Raw genomic sequence first — 26443 nt, forward strand, 5'->3', positions numbered from 1 at the left:
GTTGAGAGACAATAGGTTTAGTATGTTCAATGGATTTAGAACAGCAGGTTATTATCCTGGCAGCAGAATTCTGAATAAATTGTAAGCGATGGATAAGTTTTTGTGGGATGACAGATAGAATAACATTACAGTAATCTATACGTGAGGTGTCTCGGGCATTAACCAATACTTTAGTACTGTGTTGCGTAAGAACAGGATGAAGTCTAGAAATGTTTCAGAGATGGAAGAAAGTAGTCCGAGGAATGTTACAGGAGGAATTATTTAATAATAATAATAATTATTATTATTATTTATTAATTGCCATTATCTATACTAATAAAAGGCAAAGCCCTCACTGACTCACTCACTCACTCACTCATCACTAATTCTCCAACTTCCCGTGTAGGTAGAAGGCAGAAATTTGGCAGGCTTATTCCTTACAGCTTACTTACAAAAGTTAAGCAGGTTTCATTTTGAAATTCTACGCGTAATGGTCATAACGGTCAACAACATCCGCCATGTTGAACTTTCTTATTTATGGCCCCATCTTCACGAAATTTGGTAGGCGGCTTCCCTGCGCTAACCGAAACCAATGTACATACTTATTTCGGTGGTATGACGCCACTGTCAGCCGCCATATTGAACTTTCCAACGTTGGAAATGTTGTGTGCATCTTTGATGGGCATGTCTTTAACATGATGATATTTAATTTGACTTTGTCCTGTTTCTGCATACATAGCATGATCACACATTTAACATACATAATTAAAATAAGATGTAATGCTACAGAATGACAAGTGAATGAGAATTGTGCAACTCAATGATTCAGTTCCTGAATCAAATGAGAATTATGTGACTTGTTCACAAGTTAAATGAACAAGAATCATGTGACTCGTTTACAAGTCAAATGAATGAAAATCTTGTAGCTCTTTTTTGGGTAATGATTCAGTTGGAGCTGGAAAGAATCAGTAAATTATGTTCTGTGTATTCAATGAGACATAAAACATGTATACTGTACTAAAATAAAGCTTAAAGTAAGTAATTGTTAGAAATTAGAAAATATTTTTATGATTTTCAGCTTTGTGGGACAAATTTTATTGCATGTATAAAGGGTCATTAACATATTATTTTAATATTAGGTGTATACTGTAATGCTGTCTGGTGCTCCAGCCACCACTCTGCTAACCACAGCAGGAGCGGAAAGCATCTGGGACTGCAGCCTGTCACAGGGAGGACAAAATAAGCAGTAAAGGAGAGATGGTGAAGTCCTGGGCACAAAAAGAACACATAGCTGAGGTGCACAGAGGATTGAGGAGGATACAGTAGCAGAGAATAGTGAGAGTTAGAGAGAGGAAAACAGTCCTGGCTAGAGCAGTGAGCGAGGCCATAGGCATTTGTGATTTTCTTCTTTTTATGGAGTGCCTGGGACGTAAACATCGGGCTGACAAGAGGGAAACTGCAACCGCTAGTACATTGAATTAATAAAGCAAGGTGCTCTGGCATTCATCAAAAGCTTACCTGGTGTCCTGTGTGGATTCACCAAGGGTTGCTACAATATATTCTGTTTAAAACATAATGAATTGAACAAAACAATGAATACATTCAAATATAAATGTGTTGTTACTGTATTGTACTTGTGTGATGAATGAGAGAATGATCTATGACAGAGTTTTTGTTTGCCAGTTATGATTTTGTTCTAACTAGAAAGACTCATGAATAAGATGGGCAGTACTTTTAATTGCACTTTAAACATATAAATGAAAGAGGCTGATGGCATCACACATGCACTTTACCCCTCATGCTGAACATGACTGAATCAATTTGTTTGTGCTCTTAAATCAATTCCCATGATTCACTGAAAAGAGTTGTTCAAAAATAACAAATCGTTTGTGATTCGCCACTCATATGATGAATTGCATTTTCTGAGATAATACTGACTCACTCACTCACTCACTCATCATTAATTCTCCAACTTCCCGTGTAGGTAGAAGGCAGAAATTTGGCAGGCTTATTCCTTACAGCTTACTTACAAAAGTTAAGCAGGTTTCATTTTGAAATTCTACGCGTAACGGTCATAACGGTCAACAACGTCCGCCATGTTGAACTTTCTTATTCATGGCCCCATCTTCACGAAATTTGGTAGGCGGATTCCCTGCGCTAACCGAAACCAATGTACATACTTATTTCGGTGGTATGACGCCACGGTCAGCCGCCATATTGAACTTTCCAACGTCACTAATTCTCCAATTTCCCGTGTAGGTAGAAGGCTGAAATTTGGTACTTATTTCGGTGGTATGATGCCACTGTCGGCCGCCATATTGAACTTTTCAACGGTCTTTGTTACTTATGGGCCCATCTTCAAGAATTTTGGTACGTGGGTTCCCAATGCTAACTGAATCCTACTTACGTACATATATACGTCCATAGCCTGCAGCTCGGTCACGTGTGAGGCGGCGTTGGGTCCCCCATCCCAACGCCTCCCGTTGTTGGCTGCCTGCCTATATAAGGCCGTCTGTCGCTCCAGTCTCTACATTCCCTTCCTTGCTTTGCCATGGGATTCACGTCTCCCTGCTGATAACTACAGCCTTTTTATTTAATCCACGGCTTCTCTGCTGTTTTATTGTTCATTTATTACGATTATAATTATTGTGTAGGTATTTTAGACTTACTTTACATTGTTCAGGTACCCATTTCCTTTATCATTCCAACCATACCTGCATTAACATGTCTATCGAGGTGATCACCATCAATCAAAGAACTGTCACTTACTAAGTGCTTTTCATGCCTGGAGATGGCACCTGCCTTTTCCATTCTCTTTGTTACATATTGCACGGCCATATCAGGCTCACTCGTGATATCCGGAGGAACATTGTGTCTTATGTATTGAATGACTGGGACAGGTTCAAGGTGTGGACTGATGACGGTACAGGAGATAATTATACTACACAGGAGCACTAGAAGAGTGAAATGCTTAAACCCTTCACCTATGCATCTGCATGTGAGTTGATGGCTGCCGCTGAATTGTTCAGTTGTCAACTTTCAAGTGTACGAAATGGCCAAATATTTTACACCTTTCGACAACCGCCAATGCCTCTTAAACATCTTAGATTCACAGGTGACGATTTCAGTAGTGGACACTTTGATGTTTATAAATGTTTAAACTCTCAAAAGCTGGATGTGAAGTTATCAATGAAACTGGTTGTATACTTACAACGCTTGACAGATGCCGAATGTCTCTTCAACACAAGTTCTACAAATACTGTCATAATTGAAACAAACCATGAAACTCAAACTGATTATGACAGCAGCAATCCAAGCTGTGAGATTTGAAACAAGATTACACTGTAAAATTTTTAATCTGTCAGTAAATATTGCAATATAATGTCCTTATCAATGCTGTAGTGACACTATAAAATGGTATTCACAGCATGACCAATGTAAAAATACAATGCATAACTATAGAAAATACAGTTCTAACATTTTCTCATGTAATTTTACAGTAAAAATTTCCTTGTAATTTTACAGTAAAATACTGGCAGCAGAGTTGCCAGCCACTTACTGTATGTTTACAGAGAAGCTGCTGTAGTTAACATTTACAGTATTACACTGTAATGTCATAAAACAGTATGATACTGTAATATAATTGTACAATACTGTATTATGAAATTACAGTGTTATACTGTAAATGTTAATTATAGCAGCTTCTCTGTAAACATACAGTAAGTGGCTGGCAACTCTGCCGCCAGTATTTTACTGTAAAATTACAAGGAAATTTTTACTGTAAAATTACATGAGAAAATGTTAGAACTGTATTTTCTATAGTTATGCATTGTATTTTTACATTGGTCATGCTGTGAATACCATTTTATAGTGTCACTACAGCATTGATAAGGACATTATATTGCAATATTTACTGACAGATTAATTTAAACAAATAATGCTTCTTTCATTTGAAACATTCCAATAAACATTTATTTTTATGGTCTTGATTGGCTTTTTACATTACCAGTTTTTTTAATTGTTAGCAGTCTTTCATTATTTCAGATAAACACAGATGGTTGCAACAGAGGTGGGAAACACTGGCAATAAACATAGTGCAGCATTCAATACTAAATTTAAAAGTATAACACCAATGTTGACCTTCACATTAAAATAGAATAAGAACACCATGTTAGACAAAAATTGCCTAAACTGTCAAAATTAAAAGTGAACAAAGTGGTCTTGGATGAATTCCGTTCAAAGTCCATTATCTTACAAAGTGGATAGAAAAAATGAGGGTTTACTGCGTTCTTCTTGTTATGGACTACTTGGCTAGTCTTCTTGGATGTAGCTTTTCCTTGATTGGCCTTGAACATGTGTTCAGGGTTGATGTCAATATATCATCTAAATGACAAAAAGAAAGAAAAACACATGTACTTAATTATTTATAAAATAAAAAAAATCATTCACTTTGTCATGACTACAATGGTTGCTCTTCAGGTTCATGTGGGAAAGTGAACCCATAACACATCTTCAAAACGGTTCCTTGGTTCCTGCACTCTCAACAATTTTCATTATCTTAAAAAGATTCAAGTACATAACTGAATTTGCCAATATTTACTTTTAACCGATTTAATTTATAGAAAAAATATCATGGTGTGTGTCAGGGTGATTAATTGTGTGTCACAAAAATTTTATAGGGTATGAGAAGGAGAATAAGCTTACTGTGCGTCTAAGAGGAGTGTGCAAACATTTTACAGGCAGTGTGTAATAAAGTCTGATGGAAGTGTAAGTCAGTTTTAATGAAAATGTATGTATGGAAAATAAGCCAATGTTTTACCTTTGAACAAAATCAAGGGTGCTTGCAGTCTCTTCCTATATTGGAGGTTGAAATTATAACATGTGTGGAAAAATAAAAAATACAGGTCAATAACTTGTGCTTGACAAATCTGATGTATGTGACAGAAAGCATGTTCTATGGGGTGTGTGGTAGGAGTCATGCAGACCCTGCATGCTTACAGTGTACGAAAACAAGTGCTACTTCTTGGGCGTCTAATGGGTGTGGACTTATCAGGCCCCAACAGATGTACTCCACCCTTAGATTATATGATAATGCTTACATAACTAAAGTCTTAAAGCCCTATACGAATGGGGGACACGGGCCCCTTGGTGCAGATGAAGGGCAGTGTCCTAGGGCTGTGTTTATCTGTCATTTAACCTTTGCCTGGTGTGTATGAATAAAGAATATTTCTAACTTTAATTTTGCTTTCTCTGTCTTCAGTCACAAGAAATGACACCAAAGAAAAAGTGTCCACCCATGAAGCAAACACAGCAGTACGGCCACAGACAAAGCTGAGTTGTGTTCCCTCACATACAACGTGACCTTCAATGCTCACCATCCACTGCTGGTTGCTTAGAGTTTGACCTGAAAATAAAAATTACAAAATTACATTCATTAAAGAGTACTCTGAAACATGAGAAACTTTTATCAGGTACAATTAGATATCTACACTATTACGTCTACATACCAAGAATTATAATTCAAGGACTGTCAGGCAAGTTGAGTGTTCCTTGGACATCTGCTGAAGTGGCAAATGCCTGAAGTAAAAGAAAAAACAATTGACATAACACAACGACATATAAGTCACGCATGCAATCATACATATGATTTTCAAAAAATATTTAACTCACATCTGCTTGAAGCGTGAGTCCATCCATTTTCTTATTGAGATGCCTGAGGAGCTCATTTGTGGTGAATTTTGAGGAGACCTATAGGTCAAACTAATTACTGAACCAAAATGCTGCTTCTTTATTCTGAAAAATGTTATGAAATATCAGTTCAAGAGTGTCACAACAAACAATGCGCACAACATAATTAGCTTATTGTCTGACTTACCATGATCTTTCCAGGCGCTGAACAGTTTGGTACTGAACTCTTAAGAAGTCCTCTTCTTTCATGTACATTAAATCTTCTACTCCTCAGCCTACACATTTCTAAACTGACTAATTGAGTGACTTGTCAGGAAGGCTTGGTATTACTCACTGTAAGGTTTGCTTAATCTCTTTTTGTAACTCAGACATCATTCTAGTAATGGAAAAGAATGACGAAGAACCATTACAGTCAGACTACACAAAGAAGGCAGATTATTTTGATAAGTGACCCAAATTTTGTGATGTCAATCAGTGAACTCCCTGGTCTGCAAGAAAGTTATTTCTTTGTGACAACATGTACTGTACATTTGAATTGCTGTGAATGAGAATCGACTGAATTTTCCCAGATACAACACCTTTGTCATTTCTGTCCAGAACAACATGCATGTTCTTTTTGTAAAGTGTTTCCTGACTGGAATGTTTGACAGTCACAATATCTGCAAAAGTTGCTACTCCTACTAATATTTGCAACAGATCCACCAATGTAGTGTGAGCTGAGACTGTCTCCTGCTCTGGCACTTGACCCAAGTATTTAAAATCCTGCACAACTAAACTAACGGCATGTGGTCAATGCTTGACCTACAGAGAAATAACGGGATTGCATGCATGACACAAACAACAAGAATCTCAAGTTTTTTTCTTTTTTGATCCAAGTCAATTGGCAACTTCAAAGGCAACTTGATATAAGATTAAACCTAACGATTCTGAATCAGTATTAACACACTGTTCTCATAAATGTATCTGCCATTGGAAACATCAGAGAATATACAGTATTTTGTTCCGATTTCAGCTTTTGTTTCCTTATATTGTTTCCCGAATAATAAAACAGTGCTTCTAAAATTTGTTTAATAGGAATGTACTGAGAAAAGTTTTCCTTGCGTGATTCATTTTTTCTAAGGTAGATGGATACATGATCTATAAAATAACAGGAACATAACTATAAATTTTAATGTGCTGACAAAACGGCAATATTGTTTCAAAATCATGATCACAAAATTGATGCTGCAGCATTTTAGGTCAGTTGGTTAATCTATTTAAGTATAAAGTATACTTAAATATGCAACAACTCATTGCTTTAAGCAGCTTCCTTAGCTGACACTAACTGGTAACAAATAGCTAAGCTGCCACAACTGCTTTGACTAACTTTAAAGTTTACTGAGTTAAAAGAGTTTGGAACTTGTGTACTTTGTGCAAAATCACTTTGTCCTTATATGTAAAATGATAGCACATGGTAACATCTGTTATTTTATAATGCCAGGATGTCTAACTGACATTTTACTTTAGAATGAATGTATGTGGTCGAATGACACACCGAGCAAAAACGTATAAGCAGAGTACTTTGTGATAATTTAAAAATAAAGATATTGTTTAAACATTAACTGGACGAAATGGCTTTCCACTACAAGCAAGGCAAAATAGTTGTGTGGGCTATACAGGCTATTCGATACTTTAAGTACAAACTAACTAATAAAGTTATGCAATTATACACACATACAAACACAAATGCTGAGGATGTGAAGCGACTGTCAAATGAATAACTAACGAACTCACTCACATAGACAAAAAAAAAACTTTAAAAAAAAAATGCACAAAAAATAAAAGAGACAGAGGCTCACCAAGTCAAAACGGTAATGAATTGTTTCTGGAACTTTCAATTCTCCCGCCTCACACGCTGTTCCCAGTCTCACTCAACAATGGAAAGTGCAAAACGAATAATATTAAAAATAAATGAACTGAATAGGCGGAGTGATAAAAAGATAAATAATTATAAGCTATAACATAATTAACAGGACGTAAGATAAGTTCTAAAAGTTCTAATGTGGTTTTCTGAACCAAAACCTCTGCTCAGCTTGCACCGCTCTTTCTTCCTCGTTCAAACCTATCCCAGAATGCCTTGCTTGTACAGTATGTTACTGTATCTTAACTAGTTTACAGTATGTTACTGTATTTTTGATATATTACTGTATTAAGTTTTGAAAACAGCTCCTTGCTGTAGATGTACAGCCATTCTTTAAAATATTACACTATGTTACTGTGTAAACAAAATACAGGAAAATACTGTAGGAAACTCGCTGTAAATTTACAGCAATCCTTTACAGTGTACTGTTCACATGGTCAACTGTACGTTGCATGCTCAAGAGTAAGCTCAGCGCACAGTTTGGTCATATTACAACCGGAGGGCCGAACTCAGAATGTGGTATACAAAGAGATCCTTAACAAATAATTATTGGTATATTTTCCCTCAGTTTAAAAAGGTTTAATTTTCTTCTTAATAAAAATTTTAAGGCAGTACTTCGCCACTGCGAAGCGCGGGTATTTTGCTAGTGTATAAATGAATATAAATAATTGCATGTAAAAGATTCACCAAAATCTGTTGTATGTAAGTGATACTGTTTAAAACGTTATTGCTTTTTCATCAGAAAACCCAGTTTCCACGTCTACCTGTATTAGTTTAAATGGCACTTTTACCACTTGTAATAGTGCGGACGCACTGACTTATCTCTTGTTGACTGGGCAACACAGTGAATGCGGCGTCTATCTATATATGTCTATATTTTCCGGAACCCGCTACAGGATGGTACTCTCTCGACCATTGGCATTGGTTTCACTCCTTGCTATTTTCGTAATACTGCGGCGGTGGTTTCCTATGCCTTTGTTATACTGAATTCCTTTCTCAACGTTTTCCGTTCCTATTCTTACGCCGCCGTATGCTACAGCTAGTTTCCAATAATACAGTATATAAAACATATGCCATTTTAAACAATATAAAAAGTGTGGACACTAGAGGGCACTGTTGCTCCTCAAACCCAACATGACAAACACCAGGCACAAGTTAAAAGCAAAAGAGAGCTTTTTATTTTTAAGGAAAATTTTTCCAAAGCGTTTCTCAACACTATGGCCACAAGTAAACAATACAACAGACACAATCCTTCTTCTTTCTATGCGTTTTCTCCTCCAATCCTCCCACAAGCTTCGTCTGTCTTCCACCCAACTCTGGCTCGTCCCTGTGAGGTCAGTCTGGTCCTTTTTTATTGTCCAAACTGGAAGTATTTCTGTTATTCTGCCCACATGATCTACCAGCACTTCCAGGTCAGGCAAAAACCTTCTTTCACAGCACCCCCTGGCGGCACCCACAGCACCCAACAGGGCTGAGATAGACAACTCCAAGTCCCATGGTGCCCTGTGAGAATCTGGGGCACTGCTGTAAACCAGAGGAGCTGCCATGTAGCATTTTGGGGGGTGGCAGTGCCCTAAAGCAGCCGCCTTCCCCCATCATTCCGTTTTCAGGGTGTCCCAGCTAGGTTGGGCTGCCGGTTGTCCCTTACAAAAGATACTTTTTGAAGTTGTTCAAATACAGTAATCCCTCCTCGATCGCGGGGGTTGCTTTCCAGAACCCCCCGCGATAGGTGAAAATCCGCAAAGTAGAAACCATATGTTTGTATGGTTATTTTTATATATTTTAAGCCCTTAGAAACTCCCCCACACTGTTTATAAATATTCTCTGCACAGTTATACAGTAAACCCTCGTTTATCGCGGTTAATCCGCTCCAGACAGATAAATGAATTTCCATGAAGTAGGATTCTTTATTTATAAATCTAATATTTTCACAGTTAGAGCATAGAAAACCTGTTTACGACCTTCTAAATACGTTTTTTAACATTATTAGAGACCTCTAGACATGAAATAACACCCTTTAGTCAAAACTTTAAACTGTGCTCCATGATAAGACAGAGATGACAGTTCTTTCTCACAATTAAAAGAATGCAAACATATCTTCCTCTTCAAAGGAGTGCACACGTCAGGAGCAGAGAATGTCAGAGAGAGAGAGAAAAGTAAACAAGCAAAAATCAATAGGGCTGTTAGGCTTTTAAGTATGGGAAGCACCAGGATAAAGCGGCCGCAATGAAGGGATCAATGTGAAGGTAGTCAATCAGCATTTTTTACAGGCACGTCCGTATCTTCTAAGCAAACAGCCGCTGTGCAAACAGCCCCTCTGCTCACACCCCCTCCATCAGGAGCAGAGAATGTCAGAGAGAGTGAGAGAGACAGAGAAAAGCAAACAATCAAAAATCAGTACGGGCTGTTAGAGGTTTGAAGTGTGCAAAGCATATCGTATATTATTGAGGAGTTTTATTTAATACGTAATACGTGCTCTGATTGGGTAGCTTCTCAGCCATCTGCCAATAGCGTCCCTTGTATGAAATCAACTGGGCAAACAAACTGAGGAAGCATGTACCATAAATTAAAAGACCCATTGTCCGCAGAAATCCCCGAACCAGCGAAAAATCTGTGAGATATATTTAGATTTGCTTACATTTAAAATCTGCGATGGAGTGAATCCGCGAAAGTCGAAGCGCAATATAGCGAGGGATCACTGTAGTTATTTTTAGTTGCACAATCAAAATCTAAAATCAACAGAAAATGCAAATTATACTGTATTACTAAAGATCACTGGGCCAGTGAGTGACTTTCTGAACTTGTACAACCAGCCCATGTTCTGCCCTTAGGTGGGGTAACTGTGTGCATCTTTGATGGGCATGTCTTTAACATGATGATATTCAATTTGACTTTGTCCTGTTTCTGCATACATAACATGATCACTCATTTAACATACATAATTAAAATAAGATGTAATGCTACAGAATGACAAGTGAATGAGAATTGTGCAACTCAATGATTCAGTTCCTGAATCAAATGAGAATTATGTGACTTGTTCACAAGTTAAATGAACAAGAATCATGTGACTCGTTTACAAGTCAAATGAATGAAAATCTTGTAGCTCTTTTTTGGGTAATGATTTAGTTGGAGCTGGAAAGAATCAGTAAATTATGTTCTGTGTATTCAATGAGACATAAAACATGTATACTGTACTAAAATAAAGCTTAAAGTAAGTAATTGTTAGAAATTAGAAAATATTTTTATGATTTTCAGCTTTGTGGGACAAATTTTATTGCATGTATAAAGGGTCATTAACATATTATTTTAATATTAGGTGTATACTGTAATGCTGTCTGGTGCTCCAGCCACCACTCTGCTAACCACAGCAGGAGCGGAAAGCATCTGGGACTGCAGCCTGTCACAGGGAGGACAAAATAAGCAGTAAAGGAGAGATGGTGAAGTCCTGGGCACAAAAAGAACACATAGCTGAGGTGCACAGAGGATTGAGGAGGATACAGTAGCAGAGAATAGTGAGAGTTAGAGAGAGGAAAACAGTCCTGGCTAGAGCAGTGAGCGAGGCCATAGGCATTTGTGATTTTCTTCTTTTTATGGAGTGCCTGGGACGTAAACATCGGGCTGACAAGAGGGAAACTGCAACCGCTAGTACATTGAATTAATAAAGCAAGGTGCTCTGGCATTCATCAAAAGCTTACCTGGTGTCCTGTGTGGTTTCACCAAGGGTTGCTACAATATATTCTGTTTAAAACATAATGAATCAAACAAAACAATGAATACATTCAAATATAAATGTGTTGTTACTGTATTGTACTTGTGTGATGAATGAGAGAATGATCTATGACAGAGTTTTTGTTTGCCAATTATGATTTTGTTCTAACTAGAAAGACTCATGAATAAGATGGGCAGTACTTTTAATTGCACTTTAAACATATAAATGAAAGAGGCTGATGGCATCACACATGCACGTTACCCCTCATGCTGAACACGACTGAATCAATTTGTTTGTGCTCTTAAATCAATTCCCATGATTCACTGAAAAGAGCTGTTCAAAAATAACAAATCGTTTGTGATTCGCCACTCATATGATGAATTGCATTTTCTGAGATAATATGCCTCTCAGAATCGAGTCTGTACAAAATTCCCTGCTTTATAACCTAGGCAAGACACGCCCCACGAGACTATTGTACATGCATGGCGCTTTTTTCTTGAATTGTAACATGCTCACAGACTTGCTTACATTGTTTCAAGTTATAGTTTTATGCTACCTTTTGTAACTGTGTGTTGTGCGTTACTCACAAAATACCACACATACACTTATGTATACACATCTAATAAAGTAGTTGAAGCAAGCTGGAAAAGGGTGTTATCTACTCTATGATGTAGCTGTGGTTCTTTCTAGCCAAAAAATTAGGCCAGCAAGTGTACAATCAGCATAGTAACGTACAACTGTCCCTCACAGAGTCAATATGGTACATTTCATTTTTATTTTCTGATCATCTCATCATACACACCTGAAATGATGCCAAAAGAAACTCAAATACTAAAAATGGTTCTTTTATTTTTGAAACACAAAGAAAGGTCATACATAATGTGATGTTAAAGCTCAAAAGAGTGACTAAACATGAAGCTGCTGTGGGCCTTCCTATACAGGAGTACTGTATATCAAGTATCTCCTCCTTTCTTTCTCTCTCTCTCTTTAATAGAACACCCCACTAGTGAACCTTCACTTCATTTCTCCTCTTCACTATAGATTAACTAGGACCTTTGACCTAAATGATTTTAAGTCTCTATCCAAAGTCACTTTCAGCTAATACAGGAGTTACCTCTGGGAACAGGGTGTCCAGGACTCCAGGCTACAATTCATTTTAGTAACCCCTGGTGGTTTCTTTATCTCTGGTATAGCAGAGAACTTCTGGATCTGTCATTTTTACAAAGTAAATCATTTGAAACTTTATATGTTTAGTTTTCGTTTCCCTGACACTAATATCATCAGTAGTTATTTAGAATGTCTTATTTAAATAGAATATTTTAATAATAAAAAATATGCAGTTAATGTGACAATTTAGTCCAGTCAAAGGAATATTTATTCAAGCAAAATACCAGTTTTTTTCTGTATTTTGGATGTACATATTCTGTCCTGAAGTGACACAGTGCTTGCTGGTATTTGTTACAGCTAGTCTAACAATCAGCAGACACTTGCAGTCTAAGTGCCTAGTTTACCTCTTCTGGCATTTAAAAGAGCCAGGCATAGTAATGTTCTATTGTTCATTTATTTAATTTTCAAGAGTAATTCAAAATTTCCCCAAAATATTAGCTGTAAAGACACAAACCCTGCATATGTATAAGTATGCAAAAGGCGTAAAATAAACGTGTCATACAGCACAAAGTTGAGTCATGCTGAAGAATCAGTCAGACTGCCTAAGATGGTGGTATTTCCTATTTTGAAGGATTCTGGGAGGGAGAGACAGGTCCAGGTAGTCCTGTCACTGGTGGAAATACATCAGTGTTCCTTTCTACAGAGGGGAAAGGAGAAGAGAGATTGTCATTACACACCGCTGCCTCATGTCTTTTTGGAGAATTACAATCTCATAAGCCCCAAATTATTCCCCAAGTGCACAAGTGTCACCTAGTTCAGATATAGTTTGTCATTGAGCTCACAAGCCTATATTTTGTATTTCTTATTTGGTTAAAGGCAAGCCACAATAAAGTTTTGGACACTTGTGTCACTCACAGACTAATTAATACGTTTACTCATTAAAGATTCCCTGCTTTATTTTACAAAGAAGTGGTCTAGCCAGAAGACTAAAAATAGAATATTGATATTAACACTAAGAGAAATCCATATCCACAGTGAAGCTGCAGTTCCAGGGATATGGGTTTAAATTCTAACAGAACAGTCCTTCTATTGCATGTGTGAGCTGGACTATTATATGCTTGTCACAGACAGAGAAAGACATTTACCATTTTAATGTATCCTGATCTTGTAATTCTTCCTGGGTAAAAAACATCTACTGTATTAATAAATTGAAGGGCCTCTTCAGGCTTTATGGAGTGTAATACTCCAGTGGCCCCATAAAAACTGTAAAAACACAAACACAGGACATATAATCATACCAAGAATAAAATCAGATAAAACAAATTTCAGTGCTTTGTCCCATCATTTTCTTTCAGACACATTCACCATTGTTCTCTATCAAGATTAAGTTCTGTGTATTTTATGTTTTGTTATTGTTTTTGTTTAAGTTATTATTTTAATGTCTTTGTTATTTTTATTGGTTTATGTGTGATTATGTATTGGTGTACACATTTTTAAATGTGATTATGTTCCATGCTCTTCGTGGGTGGAACCCCAAAAGGCAGGACCACCTGTCAGCCTCCATTTAGGGCTGTGGAGACAGGCAGGTGAGTGAGAATCATTTGTGGGTATGAGTTGTTATTGTGAGTATTATTGTTTGTTGGATTATTATTTGCATTTCTGATTATTTGGCTCAGTCTAAGGATTTTGACGATTAGATTTGGTTTTTGGGACTTGTTCACTGTGATTACCTTTTAGGTAGTTCCTTTATGCCTCTGTTTGCTCCTTCAAACTTCCTGTCTTTTCTGGGTATTTCACAAATCTTTTTATAAAGATTCTTTTATTAGCCCATCTTTTCGCCAGCCGATGTTTACGGTTACGCTTCTCTGCTGGGGCTTTTTGTGGTATTGAGCAGACGAAAGAAGAAGAAGAAGAAAGACATTTCATGATTATTTTGGGACTTTGCCCCTTTAAGGCCTGCGAACCCTGAGATAGGCAATTTGTGTGAGGAGTTAGCCCAAAATATTGAGGCTTTTTCCAAGGATGCAGAGGAGATTTGTCCTGGCCAGTGAAGTCTTTTGGAGGCTTCACACCATTTTTGCATCGATGTAGCCTCCAGCTCATGACAGCCATTATTCATGGAGTGAGAAACTGCCACATTTCTTCCATCACCCTGTGCTGTCCTTTTCTTTCCCTCACTACTACTGGTACATCCCACCTCTGCCACCATATGTGATGCCCCAAAGGCCACAGCCATGGACACCAACATATAGTAGTTTATGACTAAGAAGGATCAGGACAAGTGAAGAAACAGACACGACTTTGTTGTTCAAAAGTGTGCAGAGATTATAAAAAGCAAAGAATTAAAGGGCATACTGTACAAACAGTCATTCATTAAATACATATTGAATATTGAATATCTAATTAAAACAAGGTCTTCAGGAGTGTAAATTAAAAAAAAACCAAAACAAATAAGTTCTTTTCAATTCCAAGGAAACCCATTCGCTATGTATTCAATTTTCCCTGCCAGGACACTGTCACTCATCCCTCCTGTATATTTTTCTTTGTCCCAATGTACCACTTTCAATGGTGCCCACAGATCTGATTTGCGACCTCCATTGATGCCCACAGATCTCTTGGCTGTTTGCTCTCTACACCAATCTTGCTATGCTCCGGATCCACTATGCGTACACTATTCCAGTGAGCACTCTTCATTCATCTCTGTTCCCCCTCAACATCAGCCAGCAGACACAAATACTACCGTACCATGGAACTTCTATGACAGCCATCTGTCCTGCTCCCTCCTGTGCCTCGGCAAAGCCATTATGGCCTGTCCTGACTTCTTGACTAGAAATATATTCCAAACTGTTTTTCTTTTGATTGAATAATCATCCTCTTATATCTCTGTTTAATGTTTGTTTGACATTTTCTTTTTCTAGCACTTACCCCCTTCCTTTTATACCCACTTAATTCCGGCTGGTGCTCATTAACTACTGCACAACATACCCAGTTATAATTAAATCAAGTGTTTGCACGTGTTTACTTACGCAGTGCTAACCAGTGAGGGTTATGCCTTTGGGCAGCGCTTAAATATCATTAAATTCATCAGTAAATTATTCCTTATAAACACTGCATGACACAACTTGTCACAGAGTGCATCAAGATGTATTTAGGGACATTAAAACTACCATAGGGAACATCATAACCCTATTCAAACAGCTGGAAATGGGTGATGTACTGTTTCCTTCTATAAAGAAAGTGATATTCATGATGATGTGTTCTTTACTCTCCTTATTGGGTTACTAATTACAGAAGCAGAATGTTATGAAGACCAGCATCATGAATTTCTAGGCTTTCTTATTTAGTATGATAACCCCAGGTGTGCACTTTCCAAAACTCATTAGTCTAAGTTCATTATTTACAGTCGGCCCTCTGTCTGCAATAGATTGGTTCCAGGACCCCCGTGATGTTTGAGTATGGTATTTGAATATAACCTATGCACTTCCTCCCATATACCATTTCTAGGTTGCATGACTTTTTTGTACACATGTAGAAAAGCTTACCTAAGTTTAAATCCCATGCCCATCCCCTTGGGATTAATAAAGTATCTATCTATCTATCTATCTATCTATCTATCTATCTATCTATCTATCTATCTATCTATCTATCTATCTATCTATGTGTCTGCGGGTTTATGGACAGACTAACTTTCATTGGCTTGGAGGGAGCAATAGTTTAAGGAAGTCCAATTTGAGTTAACTTTTTGGTTAACAATTAATTAGTCATCTTTGCTTGAGTGTTTTATGTTCTAGGATATGTGCATGTCTTTTGTGTTTTGACCAAGAAACAGCTTTCCTTTTATAAAGGCAGTGATTGTTAGAGAAAGGGGTTGATAGATCTAGAGAACAGAGCAAGGATGCTTTGTGGGAGCAGAGAGAACCAACTGAAGAGTGTGGTGGCTCCTCAATTAGCTGCCATGTAGGAGCTGTAAGTTTACTCGTATGAGACATTTTTTCAGCTACTGCGGCAGAAGGCAGCACATGCGTACAGATCATTTCATTCATGAGGACTCAATATAGTGCTCGGCACACAGCAAATTAAAGTTTTCCTTTATGTAACTTTTCAAAAAAGATTTTCAATCCATGATTAGTTGAGTCTGTGGATGCAGAACCTGTGAATACAGAAGGCTGATTGTGTTTATAAGCAGTAATGAGTGAAATTCACACAAAATTGAATTTGCAGTATAAATTGTGTTTCACTTCTAGTGAAATTTATGCCTTTCACATATCAAGAAAGGAATTGAGTTCCTGTTTGGAAGCATTTCATACATTAATTCCACAAGTGTCTGCCTGTCATTTGGAAATTATATAAAGATATCTAGATGAAAAAAAAAAATAGTGGAATTGTGCCTGTCATCAACTAAGATAAGGCGGCTGGTAGGTAATGGTAACTGACTGGGATGGTGGCTATGTCAATTGTCCATGTACTGAGTTTTACTGTGGAGGAAACACAGTTGTGAACAGTGGTGCCTTTAAGTGTGTCTTCTTATGGAAAATATGCAGTATGATATATTTTTTAAAAAACATATTGCATTCCACTGAACCTGAACTGGCCAATTCATTATTTATTTATTAAAACAGCAACCTTTTTCTGAGCTGCGAACCCGCTATACCACAATTCCCCACAATTCGGTATTCAACCTAGTCACTCTTCTTTGGACTTTTTCTAGCGCTGCTGTCTTTTTTGCGTTCTGGAGTCCAACCCTTCACACAGTATACCAGATGAGGTCTAACCAGTATGCTATAAAGCTTGAGCATAACCTCCTTGGACTTGTACTCCACACACCATGCTCTATAATCTAACATTCTGTTAGTCTTCCTAATGGCTTCTGAACACTGTTGGGAAGCGTAGAGTCCACTATGACTCCTAAATCCTTCTCATAAGGTGTACTCTCGATTTTCAGACCTTCCATTGTATATTCACACCTAACATTTTTACTTCCTATGTGTAATACATACGTTACATTTACTTACAATAAATTTAATCTGCCTCAAATCTCCCAAAGCCTGTATGCTGTCCAAGTCACTTGTTAATGATTCAACGGATTGAAGATTATCTGCCAATCCACCCAGCTTGGTGTCATCTGCAAACTTAACCAGCATGTTATTTATATTTATATATATCCCAATCATTTATCTGCATTAAAAATAGTGGCGGGCCCAGCACATTTTCTCCCTGGTGGCCCATGTCTACTCATACATAGCTTTAAACTGGCAGTGTTTTTTGTTTTGTTTCTTACAAGAATTCATTAATGTTAAAATATCTCTGCACCATCTTATTTTCTCATGGGTACTGCTATTCTAGTGTGCCTTGTTGTAGTGTTATCAAGGTAAAGAATTGGATATGTGCAGTGTGTGACGTCTTGGGTAACAAGATAAAACATCAGCACTGAGGTCTCATCTCTATCCAAGACTGCAGATAAACTTTGAATTAAAGCATTCGTTAAAAAACATTTTTAGTTTACAACTTAGTTTTTTGTTTTTTTATTTTAATTTTTTGGTTTATATTTTGACCAATAACAGATTTTTCTGACTTCCTGGCTATGATCCCCTCTTTGTTTTTTGGTTTTCTCCTGAACATCACACCTTTTACTGCTAGTAGCACATTGTTAACAGAACATTAATATTGCTGGATTACTGTTACCCCTGCAGTGTTGTGAGCTTTCAGGTGGCAAAAAGCTCTCAGAATTTTGAAATACAGAGAATGCTGACCAGGAAATAGAGTTTACAAAGTGAACATGCAAAAGAGAAAAGTTTAAACAGACCGGGGTCTAAAAAACCACAAATACCAAAATAAATCTGATTGCCAAAACCAAATAAGCAAAACAGAAAGTTTTTTATTTTTTATTGTACTGATTTTATTGTAATCATTCCATAGAAATAGATCGATTTTTACAAAAAATAGGATAGGATTGAAAACAAATCAACCCCCACCCCGGAGAAAGAGAGCATGGCCGAGGGAGTAAAACTCAAAGCTTGTAAAAATACATAAATTGATGAGTTTAATAGGCGGATAAAGATAAATGGAGAAGAAAAAGAAATGGGAAGAGAATGTACTTCTTCAGTGCTTTAAGAGCTTATTCTAAAATATTATTGATTAGATCCTGCCATGTTTTGGAAAAAATCTATATAGATCCTCTAACTGAGAATTAGATTTTTTCCAATTTCAAATAGTATAAAACATCAGTTACCCACTGACTTAAAAGAGGAGAGTTAGAATTCTTTCAGTTTATCAGAATAAGTCTGCGTGCCAATAGTGTAGTGAAGGCAATCACAGTTTGTCTTTCTCCACTTTAAGCACATTTGGAAGAACACCAAACACAGCTGTTAGTGGGTTAGGAGGGATTGTGACACCAAGGCTGTCTGAAAGGCACTTAAAAAATTTTCTCCAGAATGATGTTAATTTGGTGCAGGCCCAAAACATGTGACCCAGTGAAGCTGGGACTTGATTGCAGCATTTGCAGGTTGGATCTTGCCCTGGAAACATTTTGGACAGTTTTAAGCGAGATAGATGTGCTCGATATATAATTTTAAGTTGAATAATTGTATGCTTTGCGCATGTGGAGCTCGAGTGAATTCTCTGCATTGCTACCTTCCACTCCTTTTCTGATATATTGATTAAGAAGATCTTTTTCCCCGTGTCCTCTTGGATCTTTGAAAGGGAGGGATTGTAAAATAATTTTATATATTGCAGAAAGGCTGTCTGGGTCCTTGAAATTGATCAATATTTTTTCCAGCATAGAGGAGGGTACAGGATGTTTTAAATCAGGCAGGTTCTGTTTAGCAAAGTTTCTAATTTGAAGATAGTGAAAGAAATGTGTTGCTGGAAAGGTGAATTTGGAATGTAATTGTTCATAGGATGCAAAGATGATGTCTATACAGTATAAAGATCTCTAAGTTATTTAATCCCAAATGTTTTTCAGATATTAAAAACTGCATATGTTTGTGAGGGTTCAAAAAGGTGGTTCTCATGCAGAGGTGCCACAGATAAAAGATTCTCATCTATGCTTTCTACATTGGTTCCATATTCTGAGTGAGTGAAGCACAAGTGGGTTATTAGTATATTGGCAATAACTTGCATTTATTGAGGCACAAAGCAGGGAATATAAAGAAGTACTGGGGGATTTTATTTCTATTACGGACCAAGTCTGTGATTGTTCATCTATTTGTGTCCAGGTTTTTATAGCTTGTATGTACTGTATGCTGCCCAGTAATAAAACTGAAAATTACGTAGAGTCATGCCATCTTCTGCCTTAGGTCTTTGTAGGGTTGCTCTTTGGATACGTGGATGTTTTGAGTTCCAAATAAATGAAGTTATGGTTGAATCTAATTGCTTAAAAACGATTTATTGATGTATATTGGAATGTTTTGAAATAAAAGGAGAAGCTTAGGAAGGATATTCATCTTAACAACGTTAATTCTTCCAGCTAGATTGAGATGAAGGGTTGACCATCTGTGCAAGTCTTGCTTAATTTTTTCAACACAGATGGCAAAATTTTGTTGATAAAGAGCATTATGTTTACTTGTGATGTTTACCCCAAGGTATTTAAACTGATCTACAATGATAAAAGGGAAGGTGTCCAATCTAATACTGTATGCTTGAGAATTCACTGGAAAGAGTACACTTTTATTCAAATTAATTTCGAGACCAGAGATCTTTTGAAATTCTGTTAGTGCTGTTAAGACTGCAGGCACAGTATTTTCTGTGTCTGATATATATAGTACCATATTATCTGCATATAGGGAAATTTTCTGTTCAAGTCCTTCTCTGATAATCCCCTTTATCTGATAAGCATTTTGACAGTGAACTGCTAGTGGTTCAATGGTGATTGCAAATAGCAGTGGTGACAAGGAGCATCCTTGTCTGGTACCACGTTCTAGTTTAAAGCAGTCTGAGCAAATGTTGTTAATACAAACTGAAGCTTCTGGATCGGTATACAGTAATTTGATCCATGCACAAATGTTCGGGCCAAACCCAAATTTCTACAATGTAGTGAAAAGGTAGTTCCATTCAATCATGTCAAATGCTTTTTCTGCATCTAACGATAATAATATCTCTGGGGTGTTTGACTTTGCTGGTTAATATTGTAACGACCCGGCAGCAAGCGCTGGCGGAGTGACGCCGTATGGGTAATTTATGTAAATAGTTTGTGGGGAATTTATGGGTAATTTATGTAAAGCTTATTGTTGTGTCGAAATTAACTTAATAACCTAATTGTCTTTCTTGTTGTAAGTGTTGTATGTGTTTGTGCTCAATCAGTGGGGTGGGTTGGGTTATCGCCGTCCGGGGTTGTTGTTATTGTAAATAGTCACCATCAATGAGAAAGATGGCTCTGTAAATGACCTTGACCATGGCTATACAATGAGTTTTAAGCTTTGTTTTACTGGCTATCTGTTAATAAAAAGATACAACAGGACAGAGCTGTATCATTGCTAAGATTCTATCTAAGCAATTATTGCGAGACACTTTCGAGTCGTGCGGTGTATGGGACACGAGTGCTCGTTATCTAAAGAGCTGGGTGCAGCTGCGTGCATAACGCTGGCAATCCGCTAGCCGACAGCTTGGGAGAGGTGCACGGCAGAGTTCGGCTCTAAAATCTTTAAAGACTCCACCACGGGTCGCTACAATATATTACATTATAACAAGATTGGATGCTAATTGTCGGCCTTAATTAAGTCCAGTTTAATCTTGTGATATTACCGAAGGCTGCTATTTCTCCATCCTTCTAGCTAGGACTTTGGAGAGTATCTTAACATCATTATCCAGAAATGAAGTTGGTCTGTATGATGCACATTGTAATAAGTCTTTATTTTGTTTAGGAAAGACGGTGATTAATGCTTGGCGAAAAGTTTGAGGTAGAATTGATTGTCTCTAGCTTTTGTAAATGTTGCTAATAAGAGGGGAGCTAGCTGAGTGGAGAATTTCTTATAAAATTCTACAGGGTAGCCATAAGGGCCTGCTGCTTTCCCGCTTTGAAGTGACTTTATAGCATCTAATAATTCTGATAGCGCCAAAGATTTATCCAGTTCCTCTGCACTAAAAGTATCTATTTGTGGTATCTATAATGTATCTAGAAATACATTAGATTGAGTGTTGTCTTCTTTAAACTCAGTTGAATATAAGTATTTATAGTAGTCTCTAAATGTGTGCATTATATTTTTATGGTCAATGTTTTATCTCCGTTCGTGTTGGTGATTGCTGGGATTGCATTGCGAACTTCTTGCTTGTGGATTTGTTGAGCTAAGAGCTTATTAGCTTTCTCTCCGTGTTCATTGTAATAATGTCTTGATTTAAAAATGAGTTGTTCTGTTTCTTTGGTTGTTAAGAGGTTGAGCTCTGAATGTAGAGCCTCACTTGGACACCTGGCATGTTCTTCATCGTTCTAGTAATTTCGCTGGATAGCTTTGATATCTTCTTGGGTTCTAATTTATTTCTGTGGGAAAGATATGAAATAATCTGTCCTCTTAAGAAGGCCTTTAGAGTTTCCCAGAGTATTCCTACAGAGAAATCTGAGGATGTATTTGTCTCTAGGAAGAAACTGATTTGTTTGGACATAAATTCTGTACAGTTCTCATCTTCTAATAGAAGTGGGTTAAGCCATCATCTGCGAGATGAGTGTGTGGGGCATAATGATTTTAGCTTCAAGATCAGAGGGGCATGGTCGGGAATAACAATGGTGTCGTACTTGAAAGATTTAATTGTAGGCAAATATTATCTATAAAGAAATAATCAATTCTTGAGTAAAAATGATGCACTGGTGAGTAGAAGGAATATGTTCTTGAGTTTGGGTTTAGAAACCTCCAGGGGTCTAATAGGTTGTAGTCAGTTAAAAACTGTGCAATTGTCTTTCCAGTGTTAGATGTCATCCCCCCTGTGACAGGAGACCTATCTAAGAGTGGATTTAAAACACAATTAAAGTCCCCAGCCATTATAATTTTATGAGTGTTCACATTGGGAATGGATGCAAATACATTTTGCATGAATTCCCTATCATCGACATTGGGTGCATAAACATTTATCAAAATCACTTTACAGTTAAATAAGTTGCCCATGACAATCACATATCTCCTTGGTCAGATACTACATCTGACACCACACATGAGACTGTTCTATGTATGAGAATTCCCACACCTCTAGGTGCTGCAATTGAACATTTGGCCAGTCCAGTCTTTTTGAAGCCGAGGATTAAAAAGTAGAGATATCTATTACCGATAAAGTCTAAATACTACAGGTGCCGGTCATAAAATTAGAATATCATGACATAGTTGATTTATTTCAGTAATTCCATTCAAAAGTGAAACTTGTATATTAGAAATGAAATCTGCATCTCCATAAAGTTCATCAGCAGCAGGAAGCATGAAGTGCTCTAAAACTTCTTGATAGACGGCTGCGTTGACCTTGGACCTCAGAAAACACAATGGACCAACACCAGCAGATGACATGGCACCCCAAACCATCACTGACTGTGGAAACTTTACACTGGGCCTCAAGCAACGTGGGTTCTGTGCCTCTCCTCTCTTCCTCCAGACTCTGGGACCTTGATTTCCAAAGGAAATGCAAAATTTACTTTCATCAGAGAACATAACTTTGGATTACTCGGCAGCAGTTTTGTCTTTAGCCCAGGCGAGACTCTTCTGACGCTGTCTCTTGTTCAAGAGTAGCTTGACACAAGGAATGCGACAGCTGAAACCCATGTCTTGCATACGTCTGTGTGTGGTGGTTCTTGAAGCACTGACTCCAGCTGCAGTCCACTCTTTGTGAATCTCCCCCACAGTTTTGAATGGGTTTTGTTTCACAATCCTGTCCAGGGTGCGGTTATCCCTATTGCTTGTACACTTTTTTTCTACGACATCTTGTCCTTCCTTCGCCTCTCTATTAATGTGCTTCGACACAGAGCTCTGTGAACAGCCGGCCTCTTTAGCAATGACCTTTTGTGTCTTGCCCTCCTTGTGCAAGGTGTCAATGGTCGCCTTTTGAACAACTATCAAGTCAGCAGTCTTCCCCATGATTGTGTAGCCTACAGAACTAGACTGAGAGACCATTTAAAGGCTTTTGGAGGTGTTTTGAGTTAATTAGCTGATTAGAGTGTGGCACCAGGTGTCTTCAATATTGAACCTTTTCACAATATTCTAATTTTCATTAGTTGTCAGTTATAATCCTCAAAATTAAAAGAAATAAACATTTGAAATACATCAGTCTGTGTGTAACGAATGAATCTAATATACAAGTTTCACTTTTTGAATGGAATTACTGAAATAAATCAACTTTGTCATGATATTCTAATTTTATGGCCGGCACCTGTATAAGCATAAAATATAATCTTCAACAGTCTTGAAATATTAAGACAGTAAACCAAGGGAATGATGTTAAAAAGTGGTCCTGGATAAACATAGTAAACCCTAATGCAATAATAACAATAACAATAAACCAAGGGTATGATGTTAAACAGTCTCCTTTAGAATAGTAAAAAAAAACAAAAAAAAAACTACCTTAATTTCTTCCACAGATATGCGTTTAATTGTAATTAAAACATAAACAAAAAGTGTCCAAGAAGAGAAAAGGATTTATTATTATGGTACCCATATCATTGCAAGCGGATCAGACAGCAGGTAATATCTTCTTGCCATGCCATGACAGGATGCGACTCACTATCATATTTCAAAAGAGTGTTGGGATCAGCTTTCTTAATTCCTTTTCTGCTTCCTCCTTGCTGGAGAAGATGTAATATTTGTCTTGAATATCCACTTTCAGTTTGGCAGGATACAAGAGGCTGTATCTGATATCAGCTTTCCGTAACCGCTGCTTTATGTTGTAAAAAGCTGCACGTTTAGCAGCTGTTGAGGGTGAGAAATCAGGGAAAATATGAATGTGGTTATCTATACTAATAAAAGGCAAAGCCCTCACTCACTCACTCACTCACTCACTCATCACTAATATTAAAACTTCCCGTGTAGGTAGAAGGCTGAAATTTGGCAGGCTCATTCCTTACAGCTTACTTACAAAAATTGGGCAGGTTTCATTTTGAAATTCTACGTGTAACGGTCATAACTGGAACCTACTTTCATCCATATACTGTAATAGCCTGCAGCTCGGTCGCTGTGTAAGGTGGAGTTACGTCTCATATTATCACGCCTCACACGTAATTGAGTGCCTGCCCATATAAGGTAAATATTCATGGGTGAAGGACTGTGCTTAGCATATTCATAAGTGCAGCTACTGCGGAAACCCTCCCTCAGCGAAAGTGCGAGAGAAACTTTTAAGTGCCGGGTCTGAGCTAAAATTAAATAAAGCCGTGGACATTGCAAGATCGCACAAGATATTCACGAGATACAAGTTTAATGAGAAGATGCAGGGTATAAAGCCTCGATGCTAAAGACCTGGCAAAGTCATGCCTTCTCTGCTGGCCTAAAAAAATATCTGAATCACAAACTGATGTTAATTATATTTTGTCCATTAATACTTATTAAATAATTCCAAATAGTCTGTCCGCTTCCTTTCATAGCTTTTCCGATGGTTGCGCTGCTTCCAGACATGTATTTTCGTATTAAAGCATTTAACCAATCACATTTCAGCCATCATTTGTTGCCAGGCAGAGAGGCCTTCACAATCCGTTGTGCAGGCGCTCTAACACAGAATAAATGTTGATTAACCTGTTGCTTCAACCAATCAGATTTTAAGTTGGTGTCAGTAGGGCCCTCTAGCAGGCATACGGCACCTTCACCGTATTCAGACCCATTGATTGGATAGAAGCCGATATGAGGAACTCTACGAGGCCACTGAACGCACCACAGGATGCTCCGAGCGCAAGATCCTCGCGCGCACTACGGCCAACTCCATGGCAGGATTCTGGACAATATTATTTGCCAGACACAGACCAGATTTTTAGACCACGAAAACCTGATGTTTGTCACGCTTCGACCCCCAGAAGTTTCGGGAATAAAACAACAACAACAACAACAACATTTATTTATATAGCACATTTTCATACAAAAAAATGTAGCTCAAAGTGCTTTACATAATGAAAATAGAAAAATAAGAGACACAGTAAGTAAATAAAATAAGTCAACATTAATTAACATAGAATAAGAGTAAGGTCCAATGGCCAGGGGACAGAAAAAAAAAAACTCCAGATGGCTGGAGAAAAAAAAATAAAATACAAGAATAATACAAGAAAAAATTCCCACATGCAGCCTTCTCCAGTCTCAGCTAAAAACAGAACTGACTGTAATGTATGCCATGGATGATTTTGCAGGAAAATCTCCCACTGATCTCCTTGACTTCCTTCATCAGAAAAATCTGAATGAGAGAATGGGGCAGCTGTTCACATTGGTATATTTGGCGGTGACCATTCCCGTGTACACTGCTTCTGTCGAGCGGACATTTTCAGCCCTAAAGCGAATTAAAACTTATGCCAGAAATACGACAGGGCAGGTTTGACTTTCAGCATTAGCTTTGATGGCAATAGAAAGGGACTTTTTGATGGAACTGAAGTGCATGGATAATCTGTACGACAGAGTAATTGAACTGTTTTTGAGGAAAGAGAGGAGGATGGATTTTTTATACAAATAATCCAAATTTTTGGTGAGTAAAATTTTGCGATTTTCCTAAATAATATTGCAAGTTTATGAGTTATTATTGATGTTTTTTATGTGTGTCGCGGCTGTAGCTGCAGTAGAAAGGAACTTGTTCACCCCTGGTTTGTCTATTCAATAAAGGCATTTATTGTGGCTAAGGAGTTATCTATCTGCGATGCAGAGTCTCTTTATACTGTATTTCTGCATATTAAGATGGTTTTTATAACCATAAATTAGTTTTTGAGGGGCGGGTTGATTCAGACGGAGCACTACTGAAGGCCTAGGTGTGAGATGCACGGTCCACCACTGGACCAGATGATACGTAAATTTGATGAACATTACAACCCGAAAATAAACAAAACTGTAGAGAGGTTCAGATTATACTTCTCCCAGTGCGCCTCTCTAAATCCTCCGTGCGGGAACATTATCATAAGGCTTAACAATCTT

General features: G+C 37.6%; 1 long non-coding RNA gene across 2 annotated transcripts; it reads right to left on the reverse strand.

Annotated features, from left to right (window-relative positions):
* Positions 1-3933: 3933 nt before the first annotated feature.
* LOC120522943 lies at positions 3934-7748 on the reverse strand. Of its 2 annotated transcripts, XR_005632536.1 has the most exons (6): positions 7506-7748; positions 5855-6043; positions 5650-5772; positions 5487-5556; positions 5214-5383; positions 3934-4362 (listed from the first exon to the last, which is right to left on the reverse strand). It is a non-coding gene; the product is annotated as an uncharacterized LOC120522943 (long non-coding RNA). The 2 variants fall into 2 exon arrangements; XR_005632535.1 differs by having other exon boundaries at positions 5650-6043.
* Positions 7749-26443: the final 18695 nt, after the last annotated feature.

This window comes from Polypterus senegalus, chromosome 2 (assembly GCF_016835505.1).
Source record: "Polypterus senegalus isolate Bchr_013 chromosome 2, ASM1683550v1, whole genome shotgun sequence".
NCBI lineage: Eukaryota > Metazoa > Chordata > Cladistia > Polypteriformes > Polypteridae > Polypterus > Polypterus senegalus.